We start from the raw sequence: 19,087 nt of genomic DNA on the forward strand, positions 1-19,087 counted from the left end.
TGGTGAAAGCAAAGGAGAGTACAAGAATCTCAGAATAATTCTTTCTACTGAGATATTGAAAAATTTGAGTAGAGGAGGAGATTTTCTCATTAGTATGCACAGATGGCAGAACTTCCGGCTCCCGGCTGATGACCCTACCACTGGATTCCAAAACTGGCTGCCCATTAGAATCACCATAACTACCCTAGCACTAACCTTAGACCTACTGAATGTGCAGCCTAACTATTTGTACTGTGCCCCAAAGCTACCCGGGAGATCCTAACACCCATGATGATGTTAATGACACTCAAGAACTTTTCAAGAAATAAGAGGTTGAAAAGAAGATTCCTGTATCAGACCAAGGATTGGAATAGATGAACTCAGGGACTCTTTCCAAATTCTAGTATTCTGATCTTTTAAAACTTCTCAGGAAAAATGTATGAAAGACAGGCTGTCCAGCTATACTGTCTTGATGGGTCTGACCAAGTGCATGGACATCCATGCATCCATGTACCCATGCATCCATCCACCCAACATGTTTGCTGGGGACTTTAAGAGGTACCCAGCTTGGTATCAGTTGGTGATTCCTCTCCATGGAGCTTTTTATTTTATTTTATTTATTTATTTTATTTTATTATTTTATTTTATTTTTTTATTTTCTGTGGAGCTTAAAGGTCTGCTCAGTAGCAGATTGAGCTAGTTGGGAACTCCTTGGCAACATGAAGCTACTGGAGTGATTTTAAAGATTAGGTTTGTGGCAAGCTAGACCACAATCCACAGTTGATCAATTAGCTATGATTCAGATGAGGGCCCCTTCACTTGCACGTGCATAGGGGGTTCTGGAGAGAGACGGGGATGAGTAGTGAAAGAGACAAGGCCTCCTATTTTAGAAGAATGTGTCAAAATTACACTGAGGATACAGAAGAATGCCAGCTGAGTCAATCTCAATCAAACGAAAGGAATGAAAGAGTAACCACAGTCTCTGTTTAATTAAAGGAAACTCCTTATGGGAATAATGCTTTGCCCTTATTGTTGTACAGACTTAACTGATAATTTTTGGTGGCTTTGCTGTGTGGGTATCAAAGGTCCTTAAAGCTGTTGCAAGATACACATGCACATGCAGAGCCAGCTATGCATATCTCTTCCAGTGCTCAGTGGATGGTGAGAGAGATGAGAGGAGGGACCAAAGTTCTCTGCAAATACCATTCAGGTTCCAGAACTCAAGGGGATAGAGTAGGATTCAGGAGTCAAGATTTTGGAAACCAAATTGCAGTCCAATGACAATGACACAAATCTGAACTAAATCTGGATACATTTGATGCATCCAAAGCATTGCTTTGAATCCGATTTTAATCCTGGAATTAGTACACAGAGACCAAGCCCCCTTCAGTGGCCTGCTCAATTTTCCATTTCCTTTCAGGATTTCTAGCCTAACTATACAGTGTAAGATGTAAATGGGTCTCTCTAGGGAATTTTATTTTATTTTTTAAAAAAGATTTTATTTATTCATGAGAGACACAGAGAGAAGACGGAGACATAGGCAGAGGGAGAAGCAGGCTTCTCACAGGGAGCCTGATGTAGGACTTAATCCCGGATCCTGGGATCATGACCTGAGCCGAAAGCAGACACTCAACCGCTGAGCCACCCAGGTGTACCTCGCTAGGGAATTTTAGTAATGAACTCTAAATCGGTACACTGTGCCCCTGAGCAGGCTTTTCCTAGAGCCTGGTGTCTGTGGCATCTCCTTAGAACCTTCAGAGGGTGAAAGGAGAGTCCAGGATAAGTTGATTCCTGCTCTTTGCACCTAGAGGAGACTCAGCTGTCACAATTCTGAGCAGAGAATCTGGGAGCTACTGTGACCTTAGGAGCCAAAAGTGAAATACTCATAATGGATGGGAGCAGGAGGCTCAGCGGGGAGGCCAGTGCTTTGTGATTTTGAGTATCACTGTCCTTGGTTCCCAGGTAGCTGCCTGGGAAGAAGCAGGTGGGGGGCACACCTACTCTTCTCCAGCCTGTTCTGGAAGCCCATGTTCCAGTAGGACTTGCCCCAGGGACTGTGTGCAGGCCCTCTGGTCAGGTCCTTACATTTATAACCAGAGGATCAAGGCTCTAAATATGGATTGGGGACTATACTCCAAGTTCAATCTAATCTCTCATCTCCTAAATTCTTTTTCTCACAACCTTCTGATGAGGCACTAAAGACGAATGTCTCCCCCCGGTCATATCCCTCTCAATTGGTAGACTTGGCAAAAATTTTCAGAAAATAACATTATCTTGACTGTTATTAGGCCTCGATGAAAACATGTTGGAGGGATCGAGGTGAAGGAAAAACAGAAGCTGGGTCCCAGGGTGGCTCACTGTATTCCTTTCTTCTTAACACTCTAAAAGCTCCATCTACAGATGGTAGGATCACAGAATATAGTTTGCATTTGTCCAGCACTTTCACAACCTGTAACCTGCACATTCATATCTTGTATCTCATTTGATGCTCAAAACAGTTCAGTGAGGTGGGCCAGCAGGTCACTGCAGGAACTTCACCACCTCTTAGTCTAGAACTGGTATGTCCCATGGGATCAATCTCCCCCCCCTTCCCTCCTTTCCTCCAAATGAGTTGTCTCAGCACCCCCAAAACAAACTTTCCAGCTTTTAAAAAAAATCATGGTAGCCTTTCCCAAATTGGAAGAAAGATCTCATAGACAGTGACAGAAGGTACACTGGGGATGAGAAGAAGCAAGAAAACCTGAGGATTATTACCACCAGTAGCATCCCTCAAGAGCAAAGCCTTCCAAAAAAAAAAAAAAAAGAGCAAAGGCTTCCCATGGTGAATGGGGCTCTATGTGCTGGAAGAGCCCAGAGCTGACTCCCTACAACTGGGGCCCTCCATGCTGTCATTGTGGGTGGGAGTCACGTGAACTCTGCATGAGCCATTACACAGTGAGGGGAGCTGTGCACCAGGAGGGCACACAAAGCAAAGAACTGGAGCTCAGGGCATCTTTAGGGCAGTGAAACTACCCTGTATGATACTGTAATGGTGGGTATATGACATGATGCATTCATCAAAATCCACAAAATGCACAACATAAGGAGTGCGAACCCTAATGTAAACTATGGACTTTGGTTTATAATCACATGCCAATATTGGTTCAATAATCATAACAAACGTACCACCCTACTGCCAGATGCTGATGATAGGAGAAATTGTGTGCAGGAAGAGGGAGAGGAGAGGACAGTATATGGGAACCCTCTGTACTTTCTGCTTCATTTTTTTGTTAACTTATAACTGCTCTAAAAAATAAAGTATATTTTATTTTTCTTAAGGTTTATCTATTTGAGAGAGGCGATGGAGAGGGGCATAGGGAGAAGGAAAAATCTGAAGCAGACTCCCTGCTGAGCATGCAGCCCATGTGAGGGCTGGATCCCACAACCCTGAAATCATGACCTGAGCCAAAATCAAGAGTCAGTCACTCAACTAACTGAGCCAACCATGCAGCCCCAGAAGTAAAGTATATTTTAACAAATGACCAACAATGCTGTTTGCCTCAACAGGTGTTAAAATATCAGGATCAAATCAATGAAATGCACTAGAACAGCAAGTATTCCATTGTATATGGCTAGTTAGTTACCTTCCGTTTCTTTCTTTCTTTCTTTCTTTCTTTCTTTCTTTCTTTCTTTCTTTCTTTCTTTCTTTCTTTTCTTTCTTTTTTTTTTCTTTCTTTTTTGTTTTTTGTTTTGTTACCTTCCATTTCTTTAAATAAGACACAAGCAAATCTCTTGACCCCCACTGTCCCATGTAGCAGCTTCCCTATCAGAACTGGAACTCATTTCTTTTTTTTTTCTCATTTCTTTTTAAATCTGTACATGCAACTTTATGGACATCACTTCCTCTCTCTGCACCTGTTTCTCCAGTTGCAAACTGGGGAGGTGGGATGTGGGATGTGGGATGTCTGAGACTTTCTCCAGGGAAGAACACTGTCTTGCCTTTCAGCTCCTACCCCTTTCCAATCTATTTGCTTTGTCACCTTCTAAACTGGATCATCTACCTGTGGATTGGGATGGGAAGGGCTTAAATTCTCTACTGGTGGACTCGTTTCTCTCCCTCTGTCTTGCTTATCATGTCCACACTGGATTAAGGATAAACTCAAGGGAGGAAAGTGCCTTTAATCTAATATTTAATATCAAATAGATGATAATATAGTTTGATAATTTGATAATAGGTCACTATAACAGCAGTCTCAGCCTGAGAGATGTATTCAAATGTAAATCTAAATATATAAACAGAATCCTCATTATACATTCCAAAATGAAATACAGTTGCCTCTGTAAGATTACCGAATCCGTGCCATACTACCTTGCCCTTGGTGCCATAACAAGAAGCTTATGTGGCAGGACAGAAGGGGTGAAAGTGCCTTTGCTGGGGAACCCCAGTGCCCTGGAGGTCGGAGAACAGCTTGAGACCTGAGGACAGAGGACACGTCCAACAGTTGCAGCTTCCAGCCCCTTTTCCTTCCCTCCCTACTGCTCACCCCCCTCCCTTCCGCTACCACCCTTCTTCTTACTGGAAACCCTCTCCTGGCCTCCACCTCTACTGTGGGAGATAAGACAACATGTGTCCTGGGCGGGGAGAGGCCCAGCCTGTGTGAATGATTTCAAAAAAGGTTCACTTTGGGTGATAAGAACAGGGTTATGTTTGTTCCACTGAGAGCAAAGCCAAAGACTTAGGTCAGATGGGGTAGCAGGGGTAGTTGGGGAGTGTGAGAGACACAACTTTTGAATGGAGGATAATCAGCAAAAAGTCTGTCAATTTGTAGCCCTCTCCCCAAATCCTTCACATATCCACACTTCCAGGGGGCTCCTTGACTCTTTCTCTTCATCATTCCTTAACCTCCAAGAAAAATCATTTTTTAAACTCCATGTTTAAATAGAACTTTAAAACTTTTCAAAAATACTTTCATAATGGATCTCTCACTTGTCCCCCACAGAAATGGCCCACTTTGCATAGGAGACCAAGTTTCCCTGCAGCTGGCCAGCTGTCATAGAGTGAAGTTCTTGCCCAAGTGACTGAGTTCCCCAGCTTTCTCCTCCCAGCACACCCCCACAGCATTCCTTTTTGTGCCACTCTCAGTCAGAAGCCCCCCTGTAGTTTCCTGAGCCTGAGAGTTTTGTGAATTCGAAACCTATTCTTGTTCCACATCATTTTATTTCCCTTCCTCCCCTACCACTTCCCCCCACTTTCTTCTTTATGTGAGCCACAGAAACATAGAACCTCATAATGGGTGTTGGGAGCCTCGAAGATTCTCACCATAGCCTCTTTCTACAATGAGGAAAACCGAGACTTAGAGGTGACTTGTCCAAGGTCACATAGCCGTGTTAGTGGTAGAACTCAGTATTAGATCAGGTTTCTGAGCCTCACAAGACTCCCTTCCACCACAGCACACTTACATTTATTCATTGGATTAAACCCATTGGAAAGGGATCAGGGTTCTCAGGAAGCCTTAGGAGTAGCTAGATGGTTCTTTGCATCTCCTTTGCACAGGTATCTCATGCTTCATTCATGCCACTTGCCATATAGGGTGCTGTGGAGAAGGGTGTGGTGGCTGTGTGTGTCCTCGGAAAGAGGGTGCTATGGAAAGAGAGGAAATGCATTTGGGCATTGGATGAGCCCTTTGCAAACAGATTCATCCTTCCTTCCATAGTGCTGGCCCTGGTTCAGGGATGGGAAAGTTTGGTTTCCCGTAGTTTCATTTTCCCCCACTTGATGGACATTAGTTCCCTTTAGTAGTAACAGTGAAGGTTTTGGAATCATCCCTTGCACAATTATTTTGTCTCCAGACCTGGTTTTATCCTTACTGATTCATGTTATGTGGTGGGAAGAGTGGACCTTGGAGGCAGGATTTGGGGAAGCTGCCTTTGGCAAGCTCATCTTCCCCTTATGAACCTCATTTCTGTTCTTTGTTGAATAAGGGGATTCAAGTAGAAAATATTTGTTTGTTTTTTTCTAGGTGAAGGAAAAAGGAGCAATTTCTAGAGCCCTTGGTTACTCTGCCTACAGGGCTTTGCCAGGTAGCTATTTTCTGTTATCCCACTCCGGACCTTTGATCAAAACCAGAGGGAAGACAGTGATGCTTCTAAAATGGAGCTTCTGCCCAAGGAAGGGGCAATAGAAACTTTAGACTGTGGAGGAGCTGTGTGTTTGTGTGTTTGTGTGTGTGTGTGTGTGTGTGTGTGTGTGTGTGAGTGTGTATGCACGTGCCTGTGAGCATGTTTGTGTGCACACACACACACAGTCTGCCGGCTCTGATTGGTGCTCAAAGGCTGGCCAAAGGAACCCAGCCCACCCTCTCAGGATGCCTGGGGCTTGTCACGCAGCCCACGTCGGGGAGCAGACATCCTGGTTCCCACTCACCTCTTTCAAGCCTATGACCTAGGCCAGCCCACCATGTTTGGGACTCTGCACATCCGGACCCATGTTATCTCAGGATCCTGGGACTCCTTGGCTCCCCTGCCCTGCCTCCTCCCCTCCCTGTGGACACGTAGCCACCACACACTTCTCAGAGGGCTATTTCTAGCTGAGGGGCTGTAATTCAGCCCCAGCCTGTCAGGTCAGGCCGTCTGTGTGCTGCAGCTGGGACGAGCGGCCCGACACGTTGTGGGTTCAGCAGAATGCAGGATGTTGGGGCTTCCGGAGGCAGGCATCGCCTCAGCCTGCTGGAGGTCATGGTTGCTGAGACGTGGGGGTGGGGGTGGGGCTGACAGGATGCTCCTGCTGCCTGATGGGGAGGAACTGGATGTATATGGGAGAGTGAGCAGGAGCTCAGCCTCATACCTCCAGTCCTTGTCTGGACTCTGACCTGCCACAGCCCTTCCTCTGGCACAGATCACTGTCTTCAGCCTCACTCAGAGTTAATGCAATCAACGTACTTAAACAGTGGGGTCAGACCCAGCTATGCCCATACCAGGCCTGCCATTTTTGTTCAGTTATTGCACCTCCTGGGGCCTCCCTTTCCTCATATGGAAAGAGGAGATGATAATTGCACCTACCTCATCAGATTGTTGACAGGATTTAATGATAGGGCACATACAATAATCTCACATAAAGGGGTCATGTAGCTCTTGCTTGTATATGGTACACGTCTCTTCCAAACCTCAACCTCCTGCCACACCTTTGGGTGCTTCCCATGTGGCTTTCGCTTGCTGTCAGAATTCCTTGGGTGTTACCATTATTTCAGAGTTCTTTCTAATTCCTGGCATGTTTTAGGTGCTTAGTAAGTTTTTACTGAATGAAGGAATGAATTCCTCCTTAGGGTGATAGGATGGAAGAACACTGAACTTGGAACTAAAACAGGAATGAGACAAAAAATGTGGGTTCAAACCCCAGCTGCACCTCCTAGCTAATGTTGTTACCTAAGTAGGTAAGCTGGGGCACTCATTCTCAACATCTTTCAGTCCCCTGTCAGGTAGGGATAATGGCTCCTGCCCAATCTCCCCACATCTGTGGGGACAGATGAGCAAAGGGTGTGACGCTGCCTCAGTAGCAGTGAGAAGCTGTGTGGTTCTAGGTAGATTATTTTTTATCTTCAGTTGGTTCAGGTTTCCCACTTCAGGGAGACACATGTGTTCTATTTGGCCCCCTTTTACAGTACTATGTTCCCAGAGCTGAGGTTTGTCTTGGCTGTGTCATAGTCTCTTCCTTCCTTTTCCCTTCCCTTCCTCAAAACATGGGGCTCCCTTCATTCAGAATTAGGGCCACTCACCACATAAAGTGGTGAAATCATTCATTCATTATGATTTTATGGCAACTATCTAGACACCTCTCACTCCCTTGGTGCCATTCAAACAAAGCCACATGGCCTCACTTGGACTTCATCTCAGCTTTCAGCTCTCATCTCTGTGAGGAGGAGACATAGATTATTACCACCATTTTATAGATGAGAACATTGAAAGCTAAAAAAGGTATTGACCAACTCAAGGTCTCATAACCAGCTAATGAGTCGTACCCAGTTCTTTAGTTTTTTTTTTTTGTTTTTTTGTTTTTGTTTTTTTGTTTTTTGTTTTTTGCATTATAGCTGGGGAATCCCAAAGGCAAGCTGTTATTACCAGGGTTCTTTTGATGGACCATATGGCATGGAAACTCCAACTTTATGTCTTATAGATATGGGGTTTCCAATCTTTGTCTGCCCTGTTACTGGTTGTCATCTTGGACGAGTTACTTGGACTCTCTGAGCTTAGTTAATGTCTGTAAAATTGGGATATACTATCTACTTCATATGCATAGAGTACTTGACCTACTGTAGCTACTCAACATTCCCTTTCATTCCTTGTGTTTCCTCAAAGTACCCAACAGCCTCTAATAAGTGTATGCACATTGTATTTCTTTTCCTATCCCATAAGTTATCTTAAGGTGAGATGAACTGAATACTTATCTACTTATTCAATGAATATATACTAACTGGCTAATGTATACTAGACATTGGGCTAGATTCAGACATAAATGGGTGAAAAGACATTATTCTTGCTTTTAAGAAGCCCACAGTCTAGTGAGGAAAGGTACCTGCTAAAGATAAAATTACTGACTGTGATTTGTGCTAAGAAGAAGGTGTATTCAAAGGGCTCTGGGAGCTAGCAGGAAGAGCCTCAAACCTGGCCGGGAAAAATCAAGTTGGGCTTCACAGAAGGGTTGACAGCTGAGCAGTGTTTTGAAGGAGCAAGAATTAGCCTGTGGGCAAGGTGTGATAGAAGGAAGATTATTTTCAAAGGGGAGATCACATGTGGAAGGGCAGAGTCAGGAAAGAACATATCTTTGGAGAGCTACAAGAATTGCAATATGACCACAACATAAAAGGAGGTGTGAAGTATTGGGAAATAAGGGGGAGAAGATGGACACAGTGGAATTTTGTGATATATTATGGCATTTTGAGTGTAACCTCACCCTACGGGGACACCCTGGCAATTCTGAGCAGGGAATCATCATGGTCAAATCTGGGTTTCAGTATGAACACTGGTAGAAGTGTGATGAGTAAATTTGAAAGAAACAAGTCTATATGTAGGGAGACTGGTTAGAAAAATTTCAAAATATTCTAGATGAGAGATGATAATAGGCTGGACTAATGCAAGGGCCACTTGGGGCTAGAAAAAATAAGGTGATGAGAAATCTTTAGAAAGAAGAACTCAAAGAACTTACTTGGGGGTCAGAGAGAGAGAGAGAGAGAGAGAGGAGTCAAGGATCATCCATGGGTTTCTGAGTGGAGTGCCTCCAGGGGCTGATGGCACCATCATCAGGCTAAAGAACACCACAAAGGAATAAGTTTGGTAGAAGAGATGAGTTTGGTCTTGTTTGGTTTGGGTGCATCAAGAAATATGTGGCTCAGGATCCCTGGGTGGCTCAGTGGTTTAGTGCCTGCCTTTGGCCCAGGGCGTGATTCTGGAGTCCCAGGATTGAGTCCCACATCAGGCTCCCTGCATGGAGCCTGCTTCTCCCTCTGCCTGTGTCTCTGCCTCCCTCTGTGTCTCTCATGAATAAATAAATAAAATCTTTTTTTTTTTAATATGTGGCTCTTGGGAGAGGGATCAGGGTTGGTAGTAGAGAAATTGGAGGTGTTTTCATGCAGGTGATAGTTGAAACAATGTTAGTGATGGATCATCCAGATGGACTAACAAAGAAAGGCCTTGGATATCTGGTGAATATTGACAGCTAAGAGGAGAGTGGAGGAAGAGGAGACCACAAAAGAGATCAAGAAATGTTATTCATAGAGTTTTGGTTGAGAAGTCTGAGTACATATTCCCAGCTTAACTAGCTTTGGTTGCAACTGATTCCCAAAAGAAGATGTACGGAAGATACCACAGGCAAATGCGCTGTCTTCATTCCCATTCAGAGCTTCCATGCTGGTGAGCTGTGCCAGGTAGTATGTGAGTCCTGAGGGCATCACCAACTTTAACTTGAGATCTTGACCATAGACAGATAAAGGCAGCTTCTTCTTGTTTTCTTTCCTCTAAGCCTCCATCATGCTCTTGTTCTTTAGGGGTCTTATCTCTCCAATTCCCAAAGGAATGAATAGAGACATTTAAATAAAGGGAAGAATTGATGGCTCCTTTCTGGAAGGCTGCAGCAGAGCTGATCTAGTCTCTTCTCCCTTCAACCCTACACTGACGCCCGCTCAGTTTCTAAAGAGTCCGAGAGAGAGGGAAGGAATAAAAGGGATCTTTGTGGTAGAGAAGAGGGCATGGTTTGATTTACCCCCTGCTGCTTTCATGCATAATTTATTTATTTCTCCTACTAAAAAATTCCAGCTGCTACTATTAGGACCCTAGTGTATACCCCTCAAAGGAAGGAGTCCTTTTTTTTTTTTTTGGTATGTATGTATGTATTTGCAGTATAATTAACATGCAATGTTATATTAGTTTCAGGTGTACAATATATTGATTCAATAATTCCATACATTATTCAGTGTTTACCACAGTAAATGTAGTCACTGTGTGTTACCAGTGTTATTATAATATTATTGACTATAATTCTTATGCCATACTTTTCATCTCTGTGATTATTTATTTTATAATCGGAAGTTTGTACCTGTTAATTCCCTCTATTTCACCCATTCCCCCACCTACCTCCCCTCTGGCAACCACTAGTTTGTTCTCTGTATTTCAGAGTTGTTTTTGTATGTTGGTATAGTTTTTAGATTCCACATATAAGTGAATCACATATTTCTTTTTCTGATTTATTTCACTTAGCATAGTGTTCTCAAGGTCCATCTATGTTGTTGTAAGTGGCAAAATCTCTTTCTTTTTTATGGCTGAGTAATATTCCATTGTAGATGCCATTTGTACCATATTTATTTATTCATTCATCTATGGATGGACACTTGAGTTGCTTCCATATCTTGGCTATTATAAATAATTCTGCAATAAATATAGGGGTACATATATCTTTCCAAATCAGTGTTTTTACTTTTGGGGGTATCAGTAGTAGAATTATTGGATCATATAATTTTTCTATTTTTAATTCTGTGAGGAACATCCATACTGTTTTCCATAGTGGCAGCACCAGTGTACATCACCACCAACAGTGTATGGTGGTTCATTTGCCTCCATATCCTCGACAACATTGTTATTTCTTGTCTTTTTTATACTAACCATCCTGGTAGGTATAAGGTAATATCTCAAGGAAACCCATTTTGTTATTGACTTATATCCAAAATTCCATTCCTGGGGGTGATGTGAAGAAGAAGTCTTAAGCTCTCTGTTGAGATCAGAGTGTGTTCTTAATTATCAAGAATAGAGGGGAGGGGAATGGGAGAGTAGTGTCTCAGGAAGGTGAGAAGAAGCAAGATTTCCAGAAAGAGGACATGATTAACCATGTCGAATGTTGCAGAGAGGAGACATAAGCTAAGGCACCAGAATTTGCAAATTTTCATTCATGATTTTGCAAAGAGCTGTCTCAAAAGAGTAGGATTGGAAACTAGATTGGGTGTAATGAGGACAGTATGAGGAATAGGAAATGAAAATAGCGAGTGTGGACACTTTAAAAGTACAGTGAGACTATAATAGGAAAGGATGTTGGGTGGTGTTCTGAGCTAATTAGTTAAGAAACTCAAAAGAAAAATGATGTGTTTATCAGATCATAAAGAGAAAAATTTTAGAGGAACACCACTGTTAATCCTCATTTGTCTCATTTGCTCTAATCATAGAGCTTTCAGCTTTGGGAGAACTCGTAGGGCTAATGTGTAATTGTCTTCTCCAATCAGGAAAATGAGAAATCAGGGACTACATTTTCAATTTAAAAGTATTGCCTGGGGATTCCTGGGTGGCTCAGTTGGTTAAGTGTCTGACTCTTGATTTTGGCTCAGGCCATGATCTCAGAGATATGAGATCAAGTTTCACATTGGACTCTGTGCTGGGCATGGAGCCTACGAAAGATTCTCTCTCTCCCTCTCCCTATCTACCCCCTCCTCCGTAGCTCTTTCTTTAAGAATGATTCCCTGAAGCAACTTAAATGTCCATCAATAGACAACGGATAGGGAAGATGTGGTATTTATATATATGTGTGCTTAATATAATATATACGCACACACAGTGGAATATTACACAGCCTCAAAAAAGATGAGATTATGACATTTGTGACAGTGTGAAATAAGTCAGACTCAGAAAGGTTTCACTCATATATATACTCTGAAAGAACTAATGAGTAAACAAATAAAAAGCAAAACAAGTCCTATAAATACAGAGAACATAGTGATGGTTGACAGGAAGGAGGGCCTGGAGGAGTGGGCTAAATGGGTGAAGGGGTGTGGGAGATACAGGCTTCCAGGTGTGGAACAAATAATTCATGGAATTAAAAAGTGCAGCATGGGGAATATAGTTAGGGAAACCATCATGCTGTTGTATAGTGACAGATGGTAGCTACACTTGTGATGAGCAGAGCATAATGTATAGAGAAGTTGAATCATTATGTTATACACCTGAAACTAATGTAACACTGTGTGTCAACTATATTCAAATACAAAATTTTTAAAAATTATTTCCTCTACAAATTGTCAAACTCTTAGAAGATTTCATCGGAGAAAATCTAGATGACTTTGGGTATGTGATGACTTTTTAGATGCAACACCAGAGGCATGATCCATAAAAGGAATAACTTTGTTTTTTTAAAAGATTTTATGTATTTATTTATTATAGACACAGAGAGAGGCAGAGACATAGGTAGAGGGAGAAGCAGGCTCTCTGTAGAGAGCCTGATGTGGGACTTGATCCCAGGATCCCTGGGATCACAACCTGAGCCAAAGGCAGAACTCAACTGCTGAGCCACCCAGTCATCACCTAAAAGGAATAACTTTGAACTTCATTAAAATGAAAACTGCTCTGAGAAAGACAAAAGCAACTCACAAACTGGGAGAAAATATTTGCAAAAGACACATCTATATTTAAGAAACAAAACAGAAGAACATAGGAGGAGGGAAGGAAAAATAAAATAAGACAAAATCCGAGAGGGAGACAAACCATAGAGACTCTTACTATAGGAAACAAACTGAAGGTTGCTGGAGGGGAGGTGGGTTGGGATGACAGTATAACTGGGTGATGGGCATTAAGGAGGGCACATGATGTAATGAGCCCTGGGTGTTGTATTCAACTAGTGGATCACTAAACTCTATCTTTGAAACTAATAATATGCTTTCTGTTAATGAATTGATTTTAAATTAAGAAAAAGGAAAAAAGACATCTGATAAAGAACTGTTACACAAAATATTCAAAGAGCTCTTACCACTCTTTAATTAAAAAAAAAACCCAACAATTTATAAAATCATCATAAGACCTGAACATACACATAATCAGACATGATACACAGATGGCAAACAAGCATTCAAAAAGATGTTTATAAAAGTTCTCATCACAAGAAAATTATTTTTGTAACAACATACAGTGATGGATGTTAACTAGAATTATTGTGGTGATTATTTTGTACTATATACAAATATTAGATCATTATGTTGTATACCTGAAACTAACATAATGTTACATATCCATTATACTGCAATTAAAAAAAAAACATACTCCACATCATCTGTCATCAGGGAAATACAAATTAAAACAACAATGAAATACAACTACACCTATTAGAATGACCAAAATTCAGAATACTGACAGCACTCAGTGCTGGTGAGGATGTGATGCAACAGGAATTCTCATTTTATGTTGGTGGGGATACAACACGGTGCAGCCACTTTGGCAGACAGTTTGGCAGATTCTAACACAACTAAACATACTGTATGATCCAGTAATTATGCTCCCTGGTAATTATCCAAAAGAAATGAAACCTTATGTTCACATAAAAACCTGCATATGGATGCCTATAGCAACTTTATTAATAATTGTCAAAACTTGGAAGCAACCAAGATGTCCTTCATAAGTGAATGGATAAACTGTGGTAGATCTAGACAATGAGCTATTATTCAATACTAAAAATAAATGTACTATCAAGGCATGAAAAGACATGGAGGAACTTTTCAATATATATTACTAGTGAAAGAAGGCAACCTGAAAAGGCTACAAACTGTATGATTTCAACTATATGACATTCTGGAAAAGGCAAAACTGTGGAGACAGGAAAGAACTCAGATTGTCATGGACTGTGGTAGAGGGTGGGGAGACGGATAAACAGGCAGAGCAAAGAGGATTTTTAGGGCAGTGAAAATACTCTTTATGACACTATAATGATGGGTATAGGTCATTTGATACGTTTGTCCAAATCTATGGAATCTACAATAACATCAAGAGTGAACCCTGATGTAAACCATGGACTTTGGGTAATTATGGTGTGTCAATGTAGATTGATCAACTGTAACAAACATACCCCTCTGGTGGAGGAGACTGATTATGGACAATCTATGGACAATCTCTGTATCTTCATTTCAATTCTGATGTAAACCTAAAACTGTGCTAAAGAAGATAAAGTCTTTAAAAAATGATTTCCTCATTTCAATGTCCATGTATCTTCTAGCTTGATAAGTTTGGCAAAAGGAGTCAATTTAGAATATAAAAAGCAGTGGCTGTGTGCTGCTTTAGTATTGTTCTGTGTTACAACTTCAGCATATGAATTTATACAATACATATTTATTGAGTGGAGTTGCTATGTGACACTTATTGGTAAAAAAAATGACAGACATGGCCTCTGTTCTCAAATAGCTAGTGTTAGCAGAGAAGAAAGACAATTTTACTACTACAATTCAAATGGGATAAATGTTGCAGTGGGCATAGAACATAGACCCATGAGGTGTAGCAATGGGCCTTAACCAGGCATAGGAGTCAGTGAATAGCCAGGAGGAGGTGTTGATGGCTATACTGTGGTCTGAAAGATGAGCAACTTTGGAAACTATAGAAAAGGACAGAGTTTAAAAATATCCATAATCTCTCTCTGAACATAAGTAATTATTGATAACAGATTGTTGTATTTTCTTCTGATCTTTCTTTCTTGAATATTTTTCTGTTGTTTTGTGAAAATAATTTACTCATAAATATTTAAGAAAATAAAGTAAAAAGAAGTAAAAAAGAAAAAAACCCCAACACCCATAAATATCCACCCTTCAATGATCTCTATTCCAGACATATCTATAAGAATATAGATAGAAGAGTAGGTGGAAATGTTAGCAGAAGTACTTTTATAGAAATGGGATCATGCCATAGATTCTCTTTTTTAAAATATTTTGTTTTTTTATTAGAGAGAGAGAGAACATGAGCAGGGGGATGGGCAGAGGAAGAGGGAGAAGCAAACTCTCTGCTGAGTGTGGAGCCTGACACAGGGGTCAATCCTATAACCCTGGGATCATGTTCTAAGACAAAGTCAATTGCTTAACCAACAGAGCCATCCAGGTACCCCATATATTCTATTTTTTAACCACAAATGTTTTTTTTAAATATTTTATTTATTTATTCATGAGAGAGAGAGAGAGAGAGGCAAAGACACAGGCAGAGGAAGAAGCAAGCTCCATGCAGGGAGCCCGACGTGGGACTCGATCCCAGGTCTCCAGGATCACGCCCTGGGTTGAAGGCTAAACCGCTGAGCCACTTGGGCTGCCCAACCAAAAATGTTTTAATTAGATATTCCTTGGATTTAACAGGAGAAAAAGAAGAAATGGAAGGGAAGCTGGTGAAAACATTGGTAAACTTCAGTTAAACGTGTCATTTGCACAAAAGATATTGTTTTGATAAAATCCTTCCATATTTAAGAAAATAGATTATGAAAATATTATGAAAAGCATTAAGAATTTGGAATAATAGTCTATGAATTTTGGGGGTACTGATTTAAATTAGCCAATTTTGAGTGGGTAAATACTAGAAAATAAATTAAATAATAAGAAGATAAGAAATAAAAAAATAAGTGTTTTCACATGTCCTTTCTCTCCTTACCACTCCCTAATTTTGTTAAATATATCATTAATTTTAAGTCGTCAAAGCTTATCAAAAATTTGTCAAAGTTCACATCATCCTAATTTGTTTTGTAATCATTATTTCTACAATTGTTTCATCTTCGTTCATATCTAACAACTTCAGTGCTCACCACTAGTACTTTTTCAGCTGTTTCTCTTTTCCTGAATTGTTATTTGGATTAATATTTTAATATATAAAATTGTATTAAAATAGTCACCTTCCAAGTGAAGTTCCTGGGTTTTCAGTCTTTAGTGAGTATAAAAATCAACTGGTGAATTTCTTAAAAGATGCAAATTCCCAAGCTCTACAACCAGAGAGTCTCCTGCTGGTGTCTACAAATCTGCATTTTAAACAAGCATCAAAGGGATTCTGATGCAGAATCACAATTTGAAAATACTGTTCTAAGAGAACTAACATGTTTGGGAGGGAGTGCTGAGGGGGAGTGTTTTGTACTAGTAACCTGGCAAGAGTGTTATATACTTAACCTCATTACTTCATTTAATCATTTAAATTATTACCTATGTTCCAGATGAGAAAACTGAGGCTCATAGAGGAACATGAATAGCTCAAGGTCAAACACTGCTAACAAATACAGAGCAGAGATTCAAGCTCAGGTCTGTCTGGATTTCACATTGTGCCGGGATTTTCCATGGCAATTAACCAGGTCAGGGACAGCCTGGGAAGTGGAACCTAAGAGATCTGGCCATTAGTGTATGAAGCAAATGCCTGAAGTAATTCAGTAAATAACTAACAACTTGAATTTACCTGGCACCTTTCTTTTGAAAGTTTCTGTTAAATAATGTCCCTTCTGTAATTTCTTGTGCTTATATTTTGGTTACTACGTCATGAAGTCCCCTGCTATGTACATCGGGAGAGGGTACTCAGCAGAACACAATTATTTGCCTTTCTCTATAATGAATGAATGCTCTAGCATCAGCAAAAAGATCAAAAGTAAGAATTTGGTGGGATGCCTGGGTGACTTAGCGGTTAAGCGTCTGCCTTCAGCTCAGGCTGTGATCCTGGGTCTGGGGTTTCAGTCCTGCATTCGGCTCCCCGTGGGGAGCCTCTGCCTGTGTCTCTGCCTCTCTCTCTGTGTGTCTCTCATGAATAAATAAATGAAATGTTAAAAAAAATAATTTGCTGAGGGGGCACCTAGGTGGCTCAGTTGGTTAAGTGGCTGACTCTTGATTTCAGCTCTGATTGTTTCTTGGGTGCTGGGATGGAGTCCTGCTTAGGGCTCCGCATGGGTGCGGAACGTTCTTGACATTCTCTTTCTCTCTCCCCATCTCCCTCCTTCCCCCCCACTGGCTCATGTATTCTCTTTCTTAAAAAAAAATAATAATAATTTGTGGAGAACTCCATCAATCTTAGTTCATCTTCTGGGGTTAAAAAAGATAACACGACTTGTGTTTAAACAAGTCAAACTTCATTTGACACTCGCCCCTCTAAAAAATTGTTCTGAAAGAATCGATAGATGTAGATTTGATGAGAAAGTACACGTTGATGTCCACACAGTATCTTCTAGAGGGATTCTGAAGGGCCCTTTTGGCTGTGTGTGCACTCTGTTCCACAGAAGGTCAGGTATGAAGGCAATCCTCTGCCTAACAAGTGATGCTCCGTCGGCCACATCCCAGACTCTCCAGGGGTGGGTGAGGCCAAGCAGCTGGGGCTAGTCACTCATTGGCTTTTGGTGATGTCAATCTCCACCGCCTTGGGACTCAGCCTGCTGAGTGGTGGCAGAAAACTGGAGTGGAAGGCCTCTCCTCTCCTGGGTCCGTGAGATCTGGAAGGGGAAAAAGTCATGGGGTCCTGAGAATCAGCTAAGCTGGGAAAGTGTTGAGAAGCTTGGAGAGAAGGAGAGGTAGATCCAGTTATCTCAGGGCATGGGCACTGGTGTGTGTGTGTGTGTGTGTGTGTGTGTGTGTGTGTGTGTGTGTGTGTGCAGAAATCACTTCAGGACCATGGGTTATAGTATTAAGTTAAGCCCTTAATGCTTTCCCTGAGATTCGAAATCCAGACACTCTTCTTTTGGAAAAGTCACATTCCTTATGCCATCTTAATTTTTTTGGTCATTACCTCTTTTCTGTTTCATCTGAAAACTTAGTCAAATTTCCTTGGGACATGTCAACTTGTTTCAGTTCTCAGGAAATCCAAGAGGTTTCTATCTGATGGGCTGGTTTGCTGACCAGAAGGGCTTGTTGGTAGCAGTGGGGAGAATCCCCAAGGAGATGGTAAAGATACATAGGAAAATGCAGTGTAAGATTTTAATCTCACAACCAGTCACAAACACTGCCCTTGTTGCCGCCAGAAGCACAGGCTCAGGCTTGCAGCTTGAGTGGTTGGAACTGGAGATGCAGGAGAATCTGTCCCCCTGCTTCCTCAGTGTTCCCTTAGCTCCTGGGGCAGAGATCTTCTTGTGTGTTTTACTGCATGTAGATAATGGCCAGTGTTCCTGACCTTCCTCAGGTTTGCTCTGGGGGGTCTGTTTGTGCTAGCATACTCAGTGGCATGGTGGTCCCCATGAAGTAGTTGTGGTTCTTGGAAAGATGGTCAGCTTCACCCCTGTCCCCAAGCTCCTACTTTACAATGACAAATCAGGCCCAGCCAACAGTGTTTTCTCTGGATTGGAGGTTGCATCCCTCAGCCAAGTGGCTGCCCTAGCTTCCTATTCCTCACTGACCTGTGAGTTCCTTCTATGGATCTTCCTCTGCCCTCTCTATGTGTACCTTGCCTTCTCTGAAGGGCTGGTGGCTAGTACACCTTTCTCCCTAGTTGACTTTGTGCCATGTCGACAGGAGCTGACATGAAGGGATAATGACAGCTGGAGTCAGGACTGCTTTGCTTGCATTTTAGAGGCCTTGTGGTGGGGACTTGGGGGCATCTGGTGCCAATTCATTGGCAGCTTTCTTTTAAGCATAAGGATTCTTAGAGCCTCTTGATTTTAGCTTTGGATGCTAGTAACGATTTAAGGACAATTTGAAAAGTCCTATGTATGGTATTTTAAGTCAGTCCATCCTCAAACACCCTAAATTTGGTTAAAAAAATACTCTTCAGGCATTTTTATACAATGTGGAAACAAAAAGCAGAAGTTAGTTTTGTTTATATAGATTGTTGCTCTTGTCCTTGGACTTGGCCATGGAGATGGCAGGTTGTTTAACTGCGAGGTCCTGAGAGTGCACTGTTGAGTGATATT

The sequence above is a fragment of the Nyctereutes procyonoides genome, unplaced genomic scaffold (genome assembly GCF_905146905.1).
Source record: "Nyctereutes procyonoides isolate TBG_1078 unplaced genomic scaffold, NYPRO_anot_genome, whole genome shotgun sequence".
In the NCBI taxonomy this organism is placed as follows: domain Eukaryota; kingdom Metazoa; phylum Chordata; class Mammalia; order Carnivora; family Canidae; genus Nyctereutes; species Nyctereutes procyonoides.